The 21,379-nt window shown below is 40.1% G+C and overlaps 1 long non-coding RNA gene across 5 annotated transcripts in view; it reads left to right on the forward strand.

Annotated features, from left to right (window-relative positions):
* LOC146767697 (uncharacterized) overlaps window positions 1-21,379 on the forward strand; it is a 382,268-nt gene that overhangs the window by 70,245 nt on the left and 290,644 nt on the right. For 3 of the 5 annotated variants that reach the window (XR_014955214.1, XR_014955215.1, XR_014955219.1), the window contains exon 1: window positions 894-2,850. The exons of the other annotated variants lie outside the window; for them this stretch is intronic. This is a non-coding gene — a long non-coding RNA (uncharacterized LOC146767697). Of the gene's footprint in view, window positions 1-893; window positions 2,851-21,379 lie in introns of those variants that run through there. 5 annotated transcript variants of the gene reach the window in all.

Here is a 21,379-nt window from a genome sequence, read left to right on the forward strand (position 1 = left end):
ATTAGGAAGGAAAGGAAAAGAAAATGCTTCCCCAGCAGAGATAGTGCTCAGTTCTAGGGGTTATTTTCACATACTTTTGGCTGTTAAATTTCATTTTCTTTGGCAGCTTTATCTGGTCCCTTCTGTAAAGCTTGCTAGAAGAAGTTCCTGTGCAGTGTGTATGTTTGAATTCTAGTGAGGCATCTTGAGACAGTTTGGCTGCCATGTGACAATATTTCAGACTGGTCTTTGATGAATTCCAGAGTGTTATATAAATATCTGGATCCCAAATAAAGGTGTCAAGACACTTTGGAGAGCCTGCAAAAATAAATCAGTGAGCATTTTGAGACATTCTCGTCCATGATGTCTCTGACTTCATATCTAGCAGAAGCAAAGGTCCTCCTTTTCTTTCTGTTTCCAGTTTCAGTTTGTTTGTATATCCTACAAAGTAAAGGAAAATACTTTGATCTTTCTGAGACAAACTATCCTTGATTCCTTACTTGATAGACCCAGGAGATAACTATGCAAATGCATTTTCTTTTTGTTTTATAGTCTTTAATAGTGCCTGAAGTCTTACTATTAGAAAATAAAAGAATTAAAGGTAGGATTTTACCCTCAGCAGAGAAGCTTCTCTTTCTCTCCTTGAGTTTCTCTGGATGTGAGATTTTTAATGAGAGCACTGGTGATGAAGAAGAGTTTTCTAGAAAGGATTTTCTAACACATTGAATTTGATCTTTAGTCCAAAATGTCATGTGGACGCTTACTGACAAGAAGCACTCCAGCTGAGGACCTGCTGTCAAATCCCTCTTCCTTATATTCCATGGCCAAGGGCTGGGCTAGGCTGATTACAGACCACAGTAAGTGTGTGCCTGGGGAGTGAGGTTTGTCCTCACTCCCCAGGCACTCAGATCTAGAGATCTGAGGCAATTCCATCATTGTCTGGCTCACTACTATTCTAGCTTTTATTTGCCCTTTCCCCCTCCCCGCCAAGTTATTTTTATGTGAAAAGAAATATTATTTCTGATATAACTGTAGTGATACTAGGATAGGATGCTATCAACAATCAGTTGGATGATTTTCATGGAAGAGGAAGCTGATAGGCTATAAAAATAAAATCTGGCAGCTGACAGTTTTATATGCTTTAAATGAATAACTCACCTGTACCTCCACCAACCTCGTCACTGCACCTTCATGGCATACTTAGGGGTAGCTTGGTGCAGGTTCTGCTTAAATCTTGCCCTGTTTGAAGAGATTTGCTCATGGGTGAGGCAGATCCCTTCCATATATATATATATATATATTTATATATATATATATATTTATTTATATATATCCTCTCTATAAATGGAGTCAGTTTGGCATGCCAGTTTTCTACTCCCTAATCCTTCAATTGTCCTGGTTGAGCTACTGCATTTTTCTGCTCTCCAAAGGATTTACCCGAGAGAGGCGTGTATGGGCCCAATACACTTATCAGTGGGGGCAGAGCAGGTGGAAAGATGCAATCCAGAAGGAAGCTGCCCAGTTTCTTTCACATACCACCAAATCACCAAAAGTTTCTTTTTTCCTGCCAAGCACTTCCCTCTTAGCCATCCTTTCTTTCCTACATGTGTATTTTGTTTCAGTCTGTTGACATTGTTAGCAAAGAGTCAGTCAGTCTCTGCAGATTGGTCTGGATCCATATGAAATATATAAAAGGTATGTTCAGTTAAAGTAAAGCAACACTGTGCCTAGTGAAAATGAATAGAGTGAATCATCCTCTGAAAGGCTTGAAGACACAGTTTGAGAATCCTTTGACATGATTATTTTAACATGTGTGTGTAAGGCAGGAAAAAGAACACCACACTAAAGCCCGATGTGAGGAATTTCTGTTAAATCAATGACATGTTTATATTTAAACCTCTTGCAGAAGTGGCTGAATTTTCTAATGGTTTTAAGATGCTCAAAAGAATATAATTGTTAATTAGACAGTATAGTGGCATGAGGGGGAGGGAACTTTTTCAAAATGAGATCACTTCCATTTTATAGCATTCTTCAATAAACATTATTCCTCAGTTTGCTCTATGGGCAGCCTGGTTTCCTTACCAGGAAAAAAGCTCTCAGAAGGAGTTTCTTCATATCTATTTGCATCTCTATATACAAATATATGCTCCTTATATCTCTATAGATATCTTGATCCAGTTATTAATAATAATAACAATAATGTTAATTAAAGTGATTTGTTGATCATAGGCCCTTATAAGTTTCTATGAGATAAACAAAGGAGGAGGAATAAAATGATTTAACAGGAGTGGAAAATGATTCAGAGCTCAAAAGTTCTATTGTTATTGTCACCACAGGTATGATTTACACAAGGATTTATTATTGTAAAAACACATTAAAAGAGGTGAAAGTTATCTGGCTTCAAAAATGCTGGTCACCAATTCATTGGAATTAAGTGATTTCCAAGGATTTCCAAATTGTTTGTTTAGTATAGGCACAGTTTGTGGTAATTGGGAGTGGGGCTGCAGCTGAGCCTTATCCTTAATTGGGCACAGCTGTGGGAAGCAGGTGAGCATCATTGAAGGCAATGAGTGCCCAGGGGCACTGACCAACCACCAAAGGGTACAGAGGGCACACAGGTGCAGTGCATCAACATCAGGGGATAAAGTGTTGGGCTGAAGGACAAGAAGGGCAGATGCTTTCAGCCTTCTGGAATGGAGTTACTCTGTGTGGGTTGAAGCTTTTTGAAATTGTATGGTGATAATCTGCATGTCATGGTTGTCTCAAATGTGACATGTGCTGTGACATTTAGGAATTGGTTCAGTTTTTTCAGATGTTCTTATTTTGAGCTTCACTTCCTTGCTGAGACTGTGGCACCATTATCCTCAGCCTGTAAGTACAAAACTTTCATGAATTTGTTTTTGTGGATGCTGCAAAATCCCTTTTATGTGTGCTGTGTAACTTTTGGTATTATGTGAACGCACAGATACTGATTGCTAGTGGTCATTGCTTCAGTCTCCTAGAGAGAGTGTTAAGCAGCTGTAAAATGTTAATTGTGCTTTTTAAGCATCCCATCAAGCTCTAAGGAGAAGGCTGCAAATAAGTTTTCAATTGTGATATATGAGTCATTAGAATGATTGTGCTACAGGTCACAGTTGTGAAGGAATTTTTAAGTTTCTACCATAGAGGGTATTTGCCAATGCTTCTTTCTTAGGGAGGTCTACATTCTCTTATGATTCTCTTTAAATTCTCCTGTGAGAACTTAAAACAGACTTTTAGGATAGCTACTGTAAAATCCTATGACCTTTTTTTTGACTGAGCAAGTCCATCCCCTTTCTTGTGACTTCTGCCTGAATTTAAGCTGCAGGCATAGCAGTTTAAAAACTTAGTTATACTTTTCTGCATAACCATAAAGCTACAGGTATATTAGTTGTTGAACTATGCTTTTAAGCAGACAATGCTTTTCCTGTAATTTAGGCTTGTCAGCTCTTCACAGATTAATGACCATCATATAATCAAGGCTGCTGTGGTTTTTTTCTCTTAATTTTCTTGCTTTTTGTTTGTAACTTTGGAAAGGTAGCTGAGGTTCCTTATGAAGTGATTATTTTATTTTGAATTGCTGTTTGCAGTAAAAAGTTGCCTTTTTTTTACTACTTTTAAGTGCTCAGACAGGGGACCTCTGATAGCTGCAGTGCTTTAAACCAGGGTCATCTACAGGCATCTGCTGCATTTCTCTACTGCAAGGTGCCCACCTGCGTTGAGCAGGAACTGTCAGCTGCTGCTCCTCCTTGCAGCCAGGGGAGACCTAATGGGGCAGTCATGTGCCACAATTCTCCTTGGCAGTTGGAAGTTCAAATTTTGGCTGTGAGCTACTGTAGCTGCAGAATGGTCCTGTTCTGCTCTTCCTGCTGGGGGTCTGGTCATGTCTGGCAGAGGGTTGGGTAACACAGCTGGAGCTCCTCATGTCAAGGACAAGTAGGTTCCTAAGACAGCTTCATTTTATAGAATAATCAGCTGGTGATTAGGTGTTTTCAATGTCTCACAGTAGGGGGCAGGCAGTTTCTGAATGGCTTTGGTAATGTGGAGTTGTTGAAATACACAGAATCAAAAGGCTAAAGAGGCTGTGTGATTATATTTTAATAAAACTGAGTAAAAATATTTTTCAGATGCTTATATTGCATATATGTATGCTACTTTTCTACTTCAACAGTCAAAGATTTATATAGCTGTAAATTTGATTTTAAGGGTGTGAAGGAAATTATATTTTTAAAATATTGTGAGTATCATAAATCCTTTCTGAGCTTGTTATTAAATTAGGCTGGTATTTACATATTGTTTTTAATGACTTATTTCTTGTCATCATTTAGATCACCCATTTGGTAATAAATTCTTCAGCCTCAGGAATGATGCATGATTTTAATTCATATACTTCTGTTTGGTAATTAGCTATCCTTTACTGATGTGGACCATCATCTTTCAAAATTACTTCAGTAAAAATGAAAAATACATAATGAAGTCAATAATGTAGTGACCTATCTGTTTTCCTGCATTGCTGTGTTTTGCCCCCAATTCCATGGAGACAAATCCCCTGTGGACCCCGGCCAGCTGGGCACTGGGGCGAATTGGGCAGAGAAAAGGGGCTTCTTGTGGGATCCCAGGGGACTTTGAGAAGCTCCCTCGTGAGTCCAAAGATGAGCTGGTCCCACAAGCAAAGAGGTGCTTCTTCTCTGGATAAATTCCAAAGTTTAATGAGGCCCTGGGGAGAGGTCCCAGGACATGTCCAACCATGAATGGCATCCAGAGAAAGAGAGAGCAGTCCCTGCCTGGAGCAGCCAGATATAGGGAGGGTGGGGAGACCTGAGCAGCCAATGGGGGAGGACATGGGAGTGGCTCTCTGGGGGCAAGACCTCAGAGTGACCACTGGGGAGGGGGTAGGGGAGGGGTCCTAAGCCATGGTGCAGTCACCTAGTGACCCTGGCAGAAGCTCTGGACAAAGGGGCATCACAGAATAATGAGGTTGGAAGAGACCTCTAAGATCATCAAGTCTAACCTATGCCCTAACACCACAACTAGACTATAGCGCCAAGTCCAGTCTTTTTTTAAACATAACCAGACATAGCGATTCCACCACTTCCCTAGGAAGACAAGTCCAGTGTTTTATTATTCTTTCAGTGAAAAATTTTTTCCTAATATCCAACCTAAACCTTCCCTGACGTAGCTTGGGACTGTGTCCTCTTGCTCTGCCAGTTGCTGCCTGGTGGAAGAGATGGACCCCCACCTGTGCACAACCTCCCTTCAGGGAGCTGTGGAGAGTGATAAGGTCACCTCTAAACCTCCTCTTCTCCAGGCTAAACAACCCCAACTCCCTCAAACATTACTCATAGGGCTTGTGTTCCAAGCCCCTCAGCAGCCTCATTGCCCTCCTCTGGGTCACGAGGTGATGGACATGTCACCTGGGAGGAGACAGGGGGATGAGTTAGGGATTTTGGGGTTTGATGGGCACACAGGTAATGATGGGAAAGCTGGGATGAGCCAAAGGGATACAAGGGGGGTATGGAGGGACAAACCATTATGAGGGGATATACAGTGGGACACAACTCCACACAGCATTTATTATGTTTCTGAACCAAATGTTTAAATTATTGCATCTTAACATTCTAATTTCTAATGGCTATCCTTCTTTACTATGATCATAAGCTAAAAGTGAAAATGCCTTCCTGTATTCACAAAGTTTTCCTCTTAAAGAAAACAGCAGAACATGTAATCATTTAGAAAAGGGAGCAAGTTGTGTTGAGCTTGAAACCCTACACCTCTGAAGTTGGGAAAATTTTCAGTCAGTGTGCACGTTTTGCCACTCAGGCCCATCTTTTTAGACATCATGAAACTTTTACTGTCATGTGCTTTTATGACACAATTATGTTAAAACAGGGATTTAATGCTAGGTAAGGAAAATGGTTTCCCAGACTTTGTTATCAATGACAAAACACTCAGAGAAAGCAGTAAAAGCAGAGAGCCAGTAGGTGAAGTTGAGGTGTGATGACATTTGGGAATATGGATCTGGCCTAACAAAGCTGAAGGGAGATAGCAAGAAATGGTGCCTCTTCCTCTGTGCTGACTGAGGTAGCTGGAGCCATTGCTGTGGTTTCCTTGGAAAGACTTAAATCTATTCTGCAGTATCTCTTGTTTTTAAAGATAGACTCTCCATCGTTCAGTAGGTGATGGGCTCTCACTTTCCATCCCACCACAAGGAGCTCAGGGGTCTGCTGAATAGCAGCTGTACTGAAAGCAGTCTGAGGAACAGGAAAACAGAGGAGACAAAGAAAATAGGAAGAAGTTGTTGAATGTATACTCAGTGTAGTATGTTATACAAAGCATTTATTATATTTATTTCAGGATGTGTTTTATTACCTCATAAAATTCAGTCATATGGATAATTTGAGCAATTAAACTGACTCAGCCCAGTGTCTTTGTTAGCATTGTAATAGCTTAAAACTTATTTCCACAGGTGTTTCAAAGGACCCACAGAGATTGCATGACTGAAACATTAACGTATTATTCTAAAAATATGATGCTGCTCTGTCTGACTCAAGAGCTTTTAACCTGAATACTTTTCAGGTTATTGAATTGCCAAAAAAGTTTGTTTTTTTTTTTTGTTTTTTTTTTTTTTTGTTCATACTTTCACACTGTTTTTTTTTTTCATTTAATATGAAGTAGTGATATAATGAATAAATTATAACCAGATGAAAGCCTGGAATTTGACACTTCATCCTAGGATGGTGATAGTACCTGGTGAAGTAAACGTTTCCCAGTAATGTGCTATCTGTATGAAGGACAGGGACCTAGGGGATGGGCTGAGGTGACATTTGATACAAGCAGGCATGAAAAAGCCCTGCTGGACAAGAAAATAAATTGTTACTGACATAGGAGCTGGAGACCATCTCATACCTTCTGGGTGGGGACTGATGAGGAGCTCCTTATGGATCTGTGGTTTGGATTATTTTTAGGAAAATGAGGAGTTTAAAGAAGTATTTGCACGAGGCCACCTTGCTGTGTTATCAGGGGGTAATTCAACCTGACAGTCACTCCTTTGGCTGCAGTGGGCATCCTTGTTCAAGATAAACATGGGAAGGGATTTTGTTGCTGGGCTTTTCCTGATTCCAGGTTCAGCTCCCAGTCCCCAGGGAGGAGTTTTCAACAGGCATGGTAGGAGTTCTTGAAGCCAGGTATCCGGCGGGGCGCTGTGTTTGATTCAGATACATCTGTAACACTTATTGTAGCTGATGAAGAATTATTCCTGCTGCCAAGATCATTTCAGCCAGCTTGATGAGGGCTGATGAAGGAGGTGTGAGCTGGGAAATCTTACTTGAGTTGGAAATCTTGCAAGTTTCTAATGACTGTGAGGTTGGGGTGCCTCACTACTTTCACACCTGGTGCCAGATATTTGGTTTTGCTTTTGCCAGTGAGCGAGCTGCAGCCAAGATTGTCCTAATAATTTCTTTTTATTCTTGCAAAGACCACCCATAACTTCTGCTGAAGGAGAAAAAGATTTTTGCTAGTAACTGTTTTGTCAGCATTATATTTTCCATATATTTCAAGACCAACTAGCTTGTCTCTTTCTTGGTATTTTGTGCTGCACGAGAGACTGCCTGGGCACTACATCCTTTCTGAGAAGTTCATAATCTATTCTGCTATATTGCCCCAAAAAGCCTGGCTTATATGTGTCTGTTTGAGAACTTGTGTCTGTGAGCATAAGAAGATTTTTGGTTGTGTAGATGAGGCAGCTTCATGTGCAGGTGCTTAAAAATGTCATAAATGTAAAACATAGGAATTGGAACTCTGGAAAATGTCAACTTCCAGTGATGTACCTAGGATACTATAAAGTAACATGTAAATTTGGGCAAGAGGGAATGGCTTCCAGCTGGAAGAGGGTAGGTTTAGATTAGATAAAGGAAGGTGGTCTTTACTATGAGGGTGTTGTTTCCAGAGAAGCTGTGGGATGGGATGGCTCATGCCTGGCAGTGTTCAAGGCCAGGCTGGATTGAGCTTTGAGTAACCTGGTCTAGTGGAAGGTGTCCCTGCCCATGGCAGGGAGGGTATAACTATATGATCTTCCAACTCTTCCAACCCAGGCCATTCCATGGTTCTCCAAAAATTTCTTGTTCCTAATGATGATAAGGTGATGCTGGCTTTTATTTATTTGTCTGAAAGACTGAGCAACAATGAGTATTTTGTGACTATTTCTAGCTTTTTAGGGACGTGTAGACATGTAGAGTTAGAGCACTGCCACAAAGTCACTCTCTCCCCTACAGTTGTTTGATCCTGGTTAAAGGATTAGATCCTAAGTCTTAAAAGTAGTTAAAAAATATACTGAGCCCATGTCAGTGAAAATACTACTAGAATAGCAGTTAAATGTCAAGCAATTGCATTGTTTGTTGATGATTTATGTGGTTAGCCTGGAATCTAACAAATTTAATCTCCGAACATGCATCAGTATTTAACCTGACTGGGCATTCTTCTTGAAATAGCAGATTATGGCAAGTTTTATTACCTGTGATAAGTTTCATTCAAAGAAAATGCTTTTTCTCTCACGAATAGTCATTATTTCCTTTTGGAGGAAGGATGCTCAGATATTCTGTGATTAGTTACTAACTCATCTTAGGCAAGTTTTAAGCTTAAAACACTCTGAAATTGCAGTATTTTTTCACAGAGACTAAGAGGAAATGGTTATCTTGTTATTTTTTGAGGAGTAAAATCAATTGCGCTTCAAATAATCGTTAATGAAAAATAGAACTTTTGGTTATATTGGTTTGTGTGTGTTTTTTTTTTTTTTGTTTAGCAGATCTATGAATAGATGTCTGGGCTAATTCAGATTATTTTAATGAAATAAAATGGATGTCACAGCAGTGAGAGGTTACGAGGATAATTATGGTCCACCATCAGATTAGAGGTAGTTTAGATAATTAAATTAACAAAAATGCTCTTGATCAAGTCTAGAGGCTTACATGCCAAGAGTGGGAAAGACTATTTTTGGATATTGCTGTGAAAATCACAGTAAAAATTAAATTTGTGTTTTGCAAAATCCTCTTGTAAGGGTATGATTCTTAATTTACTGATGGAAAATGGAGATGCCGAGCAGGCAGGTTGTGAACCTGCTTTATGATTTCTAAATAAGCAGTGGCATTTTAATAGTTGTGATTCAATAGCAGGCACCCTAAAAGTGAGAAGATTTTTCTTTCTTGTCAAAGACACTGCACTAACAGAAATGAAGGGCGATTCAGACAGAATCACAGTTTACTGTAAAGGTACCAGTGTTAGGTATAGGTGCTCTTTAGCAAACAAAATATTCTGTTGGATCCATTCTCCTATTTCTTACTTTGTTAGAATCAGACAGATTTAATTTTCATTTACTTTCTGTTGACAATGGTTGCTCTTAATGTACTACTCAGGAAGTTAAAAGGCAAAACCCAGACCCTTGTGAACCTCTGTAATTGCCTTGACAATGAAATGTAGATGTATTACTCAACATGTTGAATAGCAAACCACAGTTCAAGCTTGTTCAACCAATTCTATCAGGAGCAGCTTAGATAAGGTATTGTAAAGTGAAAAAGTATAACATTTTATATAGTTTGGAGACAAATATGTTATAAAGAGCTGTTACTTGTTCCTTGAGGCTGTCTTGGATTTTCATTGAGATGGACACAGCTGTCTATGGTGTCAATTTGTTCTTGAGCTCATAGGATAAATCTATATATGGAATTTTGTGGAGCTGAACTGTATAATGAAGAAGTGAGAGGTTCTCTTGATAGGTCTGCATGTCCTGTCTCTGAGACACTGTGTATGCTCTTGCCACATCACACCAGCCTTGATGCTTCTGCTCAGTTTTTGCTACTGAAGATGTAAAAATATTTTTTTATTAGTGGTGCTGATATGCACAAGAAAAGAAGAACTGACAGACTAGCACAGTAGTAAATAAGCTAGTTATGATATTTGCTTTTCAAAAGTGCTGGATTTTTGCTTTTCAGAAGTGTAGGAGAATATAAAACCCTTATAGTGGGGAAAAATTTGCCATTTAACAGACTTTGGACTGGCCCTGCCAACAATTGGATCCACACAAATGTGCTTGTGTTAACCTGGTGTATCACTAATCTCTGCTATAGAGATAACCTCTCTAGTATGATTATGAATAATCTCTCTAGTATTAATCTTTATTATTATTCCCCTCAGTAGCTCTTTTCTTTCTCTTCTTCTGAATCTCTTTGCGTATTGGCTGGACTGATATGATTGCATGACATGAAGGTGCAGTTAGTGCTACTTCCAGATGTTGTGGCTCTTGGTGAGTCCTCATGGCTGCTCTTCAAAGTGTTATGAAAGCTCACTTGGTTGGATGGCCCAAAGAGTGTGATCTTCTGAGATTAGGCAACATCAGTCATTATTTATCATCAGTGCCTGTCCCTATAAGTGGGGCTTCCTCTGTGAGGCTGGGACTCCCCACTAAAAATTCACTGAGCTTCTTTCAGAGTCCCTGCCCCTGTTACCTCATTTCTGTCTTTCTGTAGTATGTGTTCCCTCAATTTTGCCACTTGAACTTGAGTCCTCTAAAGGTAAGGTCAGCTTTTATGCCAAGCTGAAAAATATTCTGCTGTCCAAAGGAGTAATCTCACAGTCTCTGAGGCCCTTATCTGACCTCCTTCTTTTAAGTCAGGATCGGAAAACACGCTGTCTCAAACTAAAGCTCTTCAATTCCTATTTTGGATGCTTAAGTCTGACTTTCAAAAATGCTGGGTGTGCTACAGTGCCTGTTTGAACTCAGATGCAGCAGGGCCAGGCTCTGGTGTGTAGTGAGCCACCTAGAAAGAAAAAAGCCACAGACACAGCTTTGGGTTCTTTAAAACTCTTTGCTTGGTTGAGCAACATTATTGCTGGATATGCCAAGACCTGTTAATTTATATCTACTCTTCTCATCTGTTAAAGCAACAGGAATAACAGATAAAGTTCAATTTGTATGATCACCAGACATTAATTTTTCACCCTGGCTGGATGTTAACCCTGCCACCAGCCACCTCATCCAGTGAAAGAGTAACCCAAGTGTCCTCAGGATCTGAGATGTCAACACCCACCATATCTATGTGCAAACTGTCCTTTGCTGAGAGGACTTATCTAATGTGTAATCTCAACCAGTGGATATGTTTGCATTAGTAATGATCTTTCATCTTGAACTTTCTCCTCCTGTCCTCTCCTAGCCCTCTACCCTCCAGGAGATCTGAAATCTTCCAGAGACTGAAAGGGTTCTTGCTAGATGATAGAGGTAGAAAAGAAAAATGAACTAAGACTGATAGAAATCTAGCTGTAAGAAAATCCTACTGTGTGTTTTTGTTGTTTGGGCTTTTTACATCTCACGTTGGTACTAGTTTACACTTCAGCATGATTCAAGATTATACTCTCAGATCTCAAGAGTACAGAGGTGTTAGCAAAATAAGGGCTTGTGTTCTGTTTGGCCTCCATATTCAAGGATCTTGGAAAAAATCCCAAACCATTTTTTTTTTCTTTTTTTCCCCATTTTCCCCTTCTCTTTTCCACCCTGCTTCCCCTCCCTGCTTCCCCCCTTTTTTTCTCTTTATTCTTTTTTTTTTCTTCTTTTTTTATACAAAAAGAACAGTCTTCAGAAGCAAGCAGACCTTTAAACCTGTCCTCTTTCTGTGGGCCTTTCACTGGAAACATTAAGTCTAAATATCATCACTGGTGTGCCCATCTCTGTGCAGCTCCTTAACTGGCACCAGGAGAGCCAGGACTGTAGTGGTGAAGTTTTGGCCGCCACACAAAGCTTGAAAGCCTGTGGGGTAGGAAGAACAATGTGGATTATTTAAGACTAGAGATGAACATACAAATTTTAAAATAAGCTTGGGGTTTGGCTCTTGTTTCCTTCCTTACTAAAAATCTCTTGCTGGCTTCATTCATTGAAATTCTAATTGCTTTTTCCACGCTGACTTATTATGCAGCAGAGAAGGATACATTTGGAGGTTATTTTGGGACTGAAAAGGTTAAAAATATCTTGAATTGCTAGTTCCCACTGTTTTACTTTGTAAACAACCCTTTCCTCCCTGTCAAATTATGTGGTTTTTACATTATAAAATTATAACCTCATAACAATTTTGAGTATTTAAACATTAGGAAGTGTCACAGTTGAGAGATAGCAGAGCTTTAATTTTTTTCAGTTCTGAGCAACCATTATAGTGCTGCTTTTAATTATACTGTCACATATGTTGGTCATCTTATTGTTTAATTTCAGGTTTCCCTGTTCCAAAATGTGAGGTTGAGAGATTTTTGGAGCTAAATGCCTTGACATGAGATTTCATTTAAAACAGAAGTTGCAAAAAAGTCAGTGTAGATTAAATGGGTATTTACAATGAAGCATTTAAAGTAACTTCATGAGAAAGCATTACCTAGCTTATGAAAGGTGTAAGATAGGAGTAGAGCACACCTGCGAAACATGGGCTAAACTCTTTTCTTACCTGGCTCGTGATGTAGTCATCCTGTCTTGCTAAATTTTACACTGAAGTTGTACATTGAGTACACCTTTCAGGGAGATGTCTTGACTTCTACTCTAACTCCGCAGCAGCTATTAGTGAAAATGTTGACAATATCCTAAATCTGTGAGAACCAAAAAAATTGAAACTACCAATGTTAATGATTTCTTTTTCCCCTGAAAACTGGGTCATAGCAAGTATTTCTGAAAATCTTCCTTGCTCATAGTAAGTAAAAATCAGTGCAAAATGTTCTGCAGGGCAAGGCAATTTTCATGAGCTGTTGTTTGTAATAATGAATAAAAAATACTTAAATGTGGTTTTATGAGAGCAGTATAAATCATTATATACTTAATTTAGCAAATCTAATGCAGAGGAAATGGACAGACCTAGACAGATACTGTTTTCTTCCATCCTTGCATTTTTTCCCCTGTATCCTTTTTTCGTTGCCCTTGTTAAAAACATTCAGTGTATGCATACTGTGCATAAACTTGCCTTTCTGACATCAAAGAGTCTGGTTCTGCTGCTCTGGCCATCTATAAGATTATACTGACCAGAACCTTGCAGGCTCATGCCAGACACTTGACCCTGTGAGGCAGTCCCAGGCCAGGCTGGATTTAAACCCAGCTTGCGGTATTTAAGCGCCGCCGTTTGCAGCCAGCACGCGGCCGAACAAACGCGCATTGTTGTCACAATTGGAACCACATGCTGAGTAATGGAGCAGAGGTGCAACTTTCCTGAGCACGTGCGGACAGTTGGAAACAGGAATGTATTTCTTCATTTATGTCTGCGCGTCTCGGGGCTCCCTTGCTTTGTTTTCTTAGTGAAACTCAGGCAGATCAGACACGCAGGATTAATGGAGCTGGGCACTGACAGACCAGCTCTGTTCCAGCTGTAGTGACTGTGGAAGAATTGGATCTGGACCCTCTTAACCAGTCCTCCAACAGCAAGATTTCAGTTACCGTGACTGGTCGCAAAGGACTATTTTATTTTAACCCATGTCAAATCTGAGCTTACCTATGGGGCTAAACCACAGCCTGCTGAGCCCAAGTGCATCTGAATGCAAACTCGTTTCGCTGGCTGTTTGTTACTGTTCCAAAACTCCAGCCACATAGGTTATTGAACAATCTCCACCAAACGAAACTTTTCAGGCTTTGTTGCATATGAAATATTGCATGCTGCTTCATCCCTGCTTGCAGCCAGTGCATCAGGTCCTGTTTATTAGAAAATGAAATGAAGGTGGGATAAAGGCATTTAGATAATGTTCTCAAGCACATGGCATTGTCCTGTGCAGGGCCAGGAGTTGGACTTTGATCTTTGTGGGCTCCTTCCAACACAGGATACACTGTGTTTGTCTGATTTTGTGATAGAAATAATAGAATTTTCTCCTTGGGATAAACAGTATGAAATTATGACTGCCCTTCACTTTGTAAACCAAAAGGGCTTGTGAGGGGTGTAAATTTAGGTTTACTTGGGATACTTCCAGTTGGTGACTTTAAATCCATAGCCATCTCCTTCTTGGCATTAGTAACCAAATCAGGATTCTTCTGAACTGGGATCATTTCATTGTAAACAGAAAAACACTTCTAAACTTCTTTTCCCTTGTGGGTAATGCAAGTACAATAATAGTGATCACAATTGTGATGGAGAATAGACAGCAAGGAGGTTCTCCTTCAATCTGTTGCTGCATGCTCTAAGTAGCAATCAAGTCAAGCAGAAAAGAAAGCAAGAGAGAAGCAACATTTGCAGTGTTCTTGACATTAATGACATGTTTGAGCTGCCCATGGTGTGGCCAAACAGTAGGTGGGCTGAGCATCCTTATTTTTTCAAAATAATCTGAAAAGACCACAAAACAAAGAAGGCAGCGCACCATTCTTCTGTGCTGCAAGCATAAATCTTTCCCCTGCAAGAGGAATATACTTTTATATATATAAATGAAGTTTTCTCTGCACTTGTAAAAGCATACATATATTGAGTAATTAATAAAAATGGACTTGGCTTTTTGACCTCACATCTCTTATATGTGAATCATACTTGTTTGTTTTTTTTCCCCTTACTTTGACTTTAATAGGTTTTCTTGTGTCTGATCAGCCGTTCATTTGCCATTTGGTACTATGAAATTAAAAAGTCCTGTAGGAAAAAAGGGAGAAAAGCTGAAGTGCCCTCATGGAAACACACTAAATAAACCACTACTGCAGGTTTCCAGCCTATATATTTCTTCACTCTTGAGCCCACACTCATGGGTAGGAAGGGAGGCCAAGCTACTGCATTTGTAACTTGCCAAGATGAGGCATGGAAGGAACCAAGGTTTCAGGCTGGTTAGAGTTCTTCAACTGTGTTTTGTTTCCCGTTGTTTTTGTCTTTGCTTCTGGTTCCAGAAGCAGCTGAGAGAAAGATGAGCTTTCCTCAGAATGCTTATTTGCTTTTTCTGGGCTTTGCTCATGAGCTGCTGAGCTGAATTCCTGGGGCTCTGCTATTGGCTAGGAAGAATAATGTGTGGAGGCAGCAATTATTTGTCAAGCACTGGCAATGTACTTGGCATGCTACAAGGCATGGATAGGAAAGCTTTACCTACTCTGGAGAGCTGCAGTTTAGATTACAGACCAAAATACGAAGACATATCACACAGGGCGCAAACATGGATATTTAAAAAATCCTTTAACTTGGTGTTTTCAAGGAAGAGAGGCCAGGTCTTTATGTACCAAGGCTGTGTGTTTGTTCACTGGACAGGCCTGGTTGTTGCCACAGTTTAAAATTAAGAGAGGTCTGTTATGAAGCATTTAGGCAGTTATGAGAATGTGAGACTTGTGCAGAATTTATGCCATGGGTAAACAACTTAGGAATTAGAAAGCAAGGGTTAACTACCAGATAGTATGAATTGAGTTGCTAAAAATAGGTACAGTGAGTGAGAAGATTTTGACAGGACTTAGGAGGAAAAAAATCAGAAGGCTAAAATGTTTTTTAATCAGGTGAGAATTAAATTTTCTGAAGTCAACCCCCCTCTTTTCATTCCATCTTCTCCCCTTCTGTTGCCTTTTATGTGCTAAATGACTCTGGTGGAACTGTGCTGTAGGTACAGCATATTGTGATTAAATGCTCTGTAATGCTCTCTGAGATACATTGGACCAACAAGTATAAATGGAATGCCAGTTGCGTAAAATAAATCTGAATTCTTGTTGCACCATGGTGAGGCAGCTCAGTTACAGCTTTGACCACCCATGAATGCTCAGCACACAGCAGGGATACTTTTGGACTTGCATCTCACCTATTATCTTGGTAGTAGGGTATGAATCTCTTTGAATGTGAAAGCCTGGTTTTGTTTAAGTGAAGAACATAAGAAAAGGCTCTTTCCTTATTTTGTTTTTTCCTTTCAGCAGATGAAAGGTGGATAGAAGTGACTGTAAATTTTAGGAAGGAAAGATGTGGAAAAAGGCTAATGCTTGCTGAGCAGAAATTTTATTTTCCCAGCCGTGCTACCCAAATGTTAAGACTCCCCTGTACAAAAGTGTCACTGCTTGGTCTATATAAATTCCCTGTCAGAACAAAGAACACTTTCTGGAAGGGAAACAAGACTGTATTATACCATTCAGCAACTAACAGAAGAAAGAGAATAGCTACTTCCTGACAACATTCATACTCCAAAGATGTATGCATGAGGTGGTAGGTGAGCATTCAGTTCTTGCTGCGGCTGGCTCTTGGTGATGACTTATCCATCTTGTGGATCAACTGCATGAAAGACTCAGAGACACAAAAGTGAGGGGCTGGCAGGTTAGCTCAAGGAGAGTGATAATGACAATGTCTGCAGGGGTCACCTGGAAGCAACTGAGTAGAGCCAGTGTGCCTGTTGTGAGAGCATAAGCATGCTGGGATTGCTGGAAAAACTGGAATATATTTTAAGGACAGATTTTTCTAGGTCCTGCTAAGCTAGGAACCATGCGGTGGTTCACACTGACTCCATTCTCCAGTCTGTAGTAGTTCCATGTTCATTGATTGTTGTTATTGTGATTCTTTTCCTTTTCTTTTTGTGGAAATGTCATTGATTCTTTACTTGTCCCTTCTGGCCTTTACCTTCCCAGCTGTGGAATGGTTCTTACAATCAGGATTTGATTTCCCCAACACCTTGATACCACACAGTCCTTGCTATCCTCTCACCTCTGGTCTCAGCAGCCAATTGCCTGCCCTGAATAAGCTCTGCTAACTGAAAGTGTGGCACAGTGACTTGCTGTACTCTGAGTTAGTGCTGCAAGGTACTACTGTGGATATTTTCTATGGAGAGCTCAGGGATGGGACTGAATATGGGATTAATTTCACTGCTCCCTCACTTGCCCGTCTGCTGATGCTGAGGTTTCTCTTATGCTCTTCCTGAGAGATTAGTGGCAAACATATCATCATCCCCACATTTAAATGAACTGTTTCCTGAGGATTTGAAATGCCTTGGCCTAAAGTAATTTAATGAGAACAATAATTGCCTCATTTCCCACCACATAAGATCCCAGTCCTCTTCTTGGCATAGGTATGGCATGTAGCAAATATTTCTATAGAAGACTTAAACCGTTCTGCTCTTTGAAGCCCTGTCAATTGTTGGCTGTCTATTGCTGGAATAATTAAAAATATCTTAGTAAAATATGTTTGATCAGAGTGTAATTTGATACACTGCCTAGTGTACACTGTTGTACAAAGGAAAAGGATGAAGTTTTGTCCTGACAGCTAGAAGCATAAAACAGATACCTGAGTCTTTAGCTGCTTTGTGGATGCTGCACAAACTGTCAGAAAGATCTGCCTGTGCTATGTGAATTACAGGCTGTGTGACTTGGAAGGTTGCTTCTGTTCTGATGGTTATGTCCTTTCATCTCAGCCCCATTGTCAGTCCCATTCACCTCCTGTGCTCTGATTCTTATGATGCCAGTTTGGCCTTTTTATTATCTTCATTTTTAGCTGCCTCTCATTTTCTCATTTCTGGCCTTTAACTTGATCTGTGTTAACAGAGGCTAATTCAATTGCTTTGGACTGTTTCATTTTGGGACTAACTTCTGGCACCACCAAGGACATGGAGAGTTTTTACTTTATCCTGCAGCATGTGTAATGATTCTCTCTCCTTTTTAACCACTTTGTTTCAGTCTTTATTGTTATTTTATGTCCCATGAGACCCTTGAAATATGGAGTGTTGCCCAAGAGCTCTCCTGGCCTCCAGTGTTCACCCCAAAACACATTTCCCCTGTAATCATTTTTTGCCTGAGGACTCAAGAAGAATCTTTCATGTGCAGAGACTGAGAATACTGTGCCTGTATGGAAACACCAACACCTAGGGCTTGGTGGTCATCTTGCAAATATCTAAGGCACAAATTTTCAGGGTAGCCATTCCCATAGTGCCTTAGAGCTCAACCTTCCTTGGAATAACTCCTGACAAAATTTAGGCTACAAGTCAGTAAGTATTTGTTTATAAATCCTAAACAGATGAAACACACACATACTTGTATGAACAGAAGGGAATGGAGAAAACGCCATCATATTCTCCAAGCAGCATTTAATTCAGATTTGGTGGTTTCCTTTATTCCATATGACTCAATTGACAAGTTGGCAAATGCCTGGCAGCATTTATAACTGAGGCCTCTGTTTTCACTAGGTCTTTAAGTCTTCAGGTTACACTCCATGAGTGGAGCCTGCAGCAGGCGGATTCCTTTTCCATGTTTGGTCCCTGTACACCTTTTGAATCATTTCAGTGGAAAGATTTTTCCCTGACCTGCTAATTTATCATTCATTAGCTCAAGAAAGAAGGGTTTTGCCTTTCTTCCTAACAAGCCATTGCTTACTGCCTTATGCTTTGGAGGTGCCAATTCCTCTTGTTCATCACTTGGACAGTTCTTAATTGCCCGGCCAGGTAAAAATCTGTTCCGTATTGATGTTATTAACTCTTGAAGGTGTAACTCTGCTCCCTCATGCATCCTAGAGCTTAGAGTATCCAAATCCCAGACAAAAGCTTTTTCACTTAATTTGATGACCATATTTTATAGACTACTATATTTGTAATCGATTCAAACAACTTGTTACTGGCTCTTTTTGAGATCAAGCCCAGAGGTAATCAATAACTCAGTAGTATTAATAGATGTGAGGTGCCTTGTCTCCTTACTTCCTCTAAATTTAGGCTTTTGAGAAACACCCTAACAAATTCCTATCCTTTCTCCCCCCTTTAACATACTAATAACCCTTTTTCTTTCTGCTAATGCTTTTTACTTTCTTGCACTCACTTCTTTACTCTCTTTCTTGTTCTCTATTTCCTGTCTTACTTCTTTTTACTAATCTATTCCCTGCTGCCGGACTCTGATTCATGATCCCTGCGAGATGAAGTTGCATTGGCTGAGGAGATGTGGGGGAGGCCATCTCTTCAGCCCTTTAGCTCCAGCAGGGAATGGGAATTGGAGCTCTCTGCTGCTGTAGTTCAGTCTCACATAGTAATGTAAACTGGAGCTGATGGCAACTCTATTAATGTGACAGCCTGAGCTGCCTCAGCTGAGCAGTAGATGTACCACCTGTTCTGCTGCTTCTGTGGTGGGGATTGCAACCTCTGGCAAAGTCAAAAAATAGGTAATTTTGCCTCCTCCTCCCTCTCCTCCATGAGCTGCCAGAGCATGAGAATCGGGGTCCTTGGCTTTCCTTTCTTTCTTCCTAAAATTGATTCTACGGCCTCTTCAAAATTAGCATTCCTTGCACAATCTCATGGTCCAAGACCACTAAGTAAAAAAATCCATTCTCATCTCAAACCACCCTACCTGAGCACAGGAAAAATAAATGAGCCAATGGGTATTGGCTAAAGTCTACTGCCGTGTACCTCCAGAGGTGGAAGTGAAAACCAAGCAAGTTCTTCATCTGTGCCTAATTACAGACCATTGCCACATTCCTATCTTCCCCTCATATTCCCTGTTATCACCCCCCAGTTGTCAGAGGTGGGGTGGAGCTAGATGGTCTTTAAGGTCTCTTCCAACCCTATTCATTCTAGAGTTTCACAGTTCTCCAGAAGTGGCACTGCATGGACACCAAATCAAAGCCCTCCTTTGCTGCTCTTATTCCCTCTTTAGCCAAATTAATCCCATAGCAGTGATGATATGTTAAATGCAATAAACTTGCATTGCTTTTAGTACCCCCTCTTTTTATTATTTAGGCTGAGCTATGAGTACTTGATGGCTCCCAGCCCAGTGCCTGTTGCTGCCCAGGAGCCTTGCACCCCTCTGGCCATATCCCTGTGCCTCAGACTGGTGTTACAATCCACACCTGAGCTAAGGTTAACAGATCCCTTGGGGGGCCTTAGAGAGAAAAAGCACCGTGTGACTGTGTATACATATATTTATATATGCCAGGTTTATTCTGGAACAACTTGGTTGCAAAGGAAAGGAGCTATGTAGCTGTTTAGGTTAATAAAACTGGAACTATGACAACTTAAAATGTGTAGAAATGCTACTTAAGAGAGGTACGGTTCAAAGTGGATATAAGGAACAAATTTTAATCCTGAGGCAGGCAGGCTGCTCAGAGAGGCTGTGCAGTCTTCATCCTTGGGAGTTTTTAGAAATTGACTGGATTATCCTGGTGTAACTTCAGAGCTGACCCTGCTTTGAACAGGAGGTTGGATCACAACACCCCTGTGGTACCTTCCAACCCGAGTTTTCCTGTGGTTCTTGTGTCTCCTGTTGTTCTCTGAGACTGCTAAATTTACCTTACCATATCAAATTAGAGGAGAATAAATTAAAATAAAATTATTTACTCTTAAAAAAAGGAAGTAGCAAGAAGCATGGATTGAATATATCCTATTATTTGGTTATCTTATTAATGGAATCTTCATGGGTGTAGTACAGAAGTAGGGCAAAAAATTAAAAAGAAAATGTGAAAACTTTAATTTTGTTTCTTCCTGTGTGCTCTGATCATTTTTCCTAGGTTCAATTTGTACCAGTTGACTGTTGTAGTTTGAATTCTTTTATAGAGTAAACCACAAGTAAATAGTATCTGAGATGATTTTGTACTTTGTGTAGAGGCAGATAGAAGGAGACTATTCAGGATATGGTTGATTTTCAGCACACTTATTTGTTTGTAATTGTTTTGGTGTTTTTTTAAAATTTCTTCTTATTTTTACCTATCATTATTTCTGATACTTATGCAGAAAAATGAGATGGCTCAGCTCCCCTTTTATGTAGTCAGAATACCTATTTTATTTTCTGAAGAAGAAAAAAGTACCAAGAATTAAGTTCAGATGACAGATGTTTATATGATGGCTAAACTCTGGTTTAAATAACATAGCGAGGAGTAGGAAGGAATGTAACCTTTTAAGCTTTTCTTGTTTACAGATATGAAGAGAGAGAACAGTAAATAAGTCTGAGCTACAGTATGCCTTTAAAAAAATCACATGATATATCACCACCATATGGAAGCCTGCATGCCCTTTCCCATAAGGATATGCCAGTGGGAAGGGATTTATAGGCTGCTAGTTCATAATGCACTAATATTTGCAATGGGTAACCAACTTTGCTGCAGCTGTTCTAAGATTCCCTCTGTAGCAGCATCCATGGCTAGCTGAGGGTACCACTGGTTGTGCTGCTTGATTTTTATTCAGCATCTCAGTCCTTGCCCAGTTTGCTGAGCACAGGACTCCAGGCAGTGCAGGGATTGTTCAAATCCTGCAAGGAATTGCAGTACTCTTGAGAAATCTTTACCCCACGTTTACTTCAGTGGCTGTTTCTGGGAAATAAGAACTATAAACAAATCTGTACTATCAACACTAGAAGGAAACAAGGTGTGGTGGGACTGCATGCAGGCCTTGGCTGTTAGATAGTGAATATAATCTAATTGCAGGTGTTTGGACAAGGTATTGTCCCTTTTGTAGGGACAATAAACTTTCTAGGTCTGCTGTAGCATTT

This window comes from Lonchura striata, chromosome 4 (genome assembly GCF_050655825.1).
Source record: "Lonchura striata isolate lonStrDom1 chromosome 4, ASM5065582v1, whole genome shotgun sequence".
Classification (NCBI taxonomy): Eukaryota; Metazoa; Chordata; class Aves; order Passeriformes; family Estrildidae; genus Lonchura; species Lonchura striata.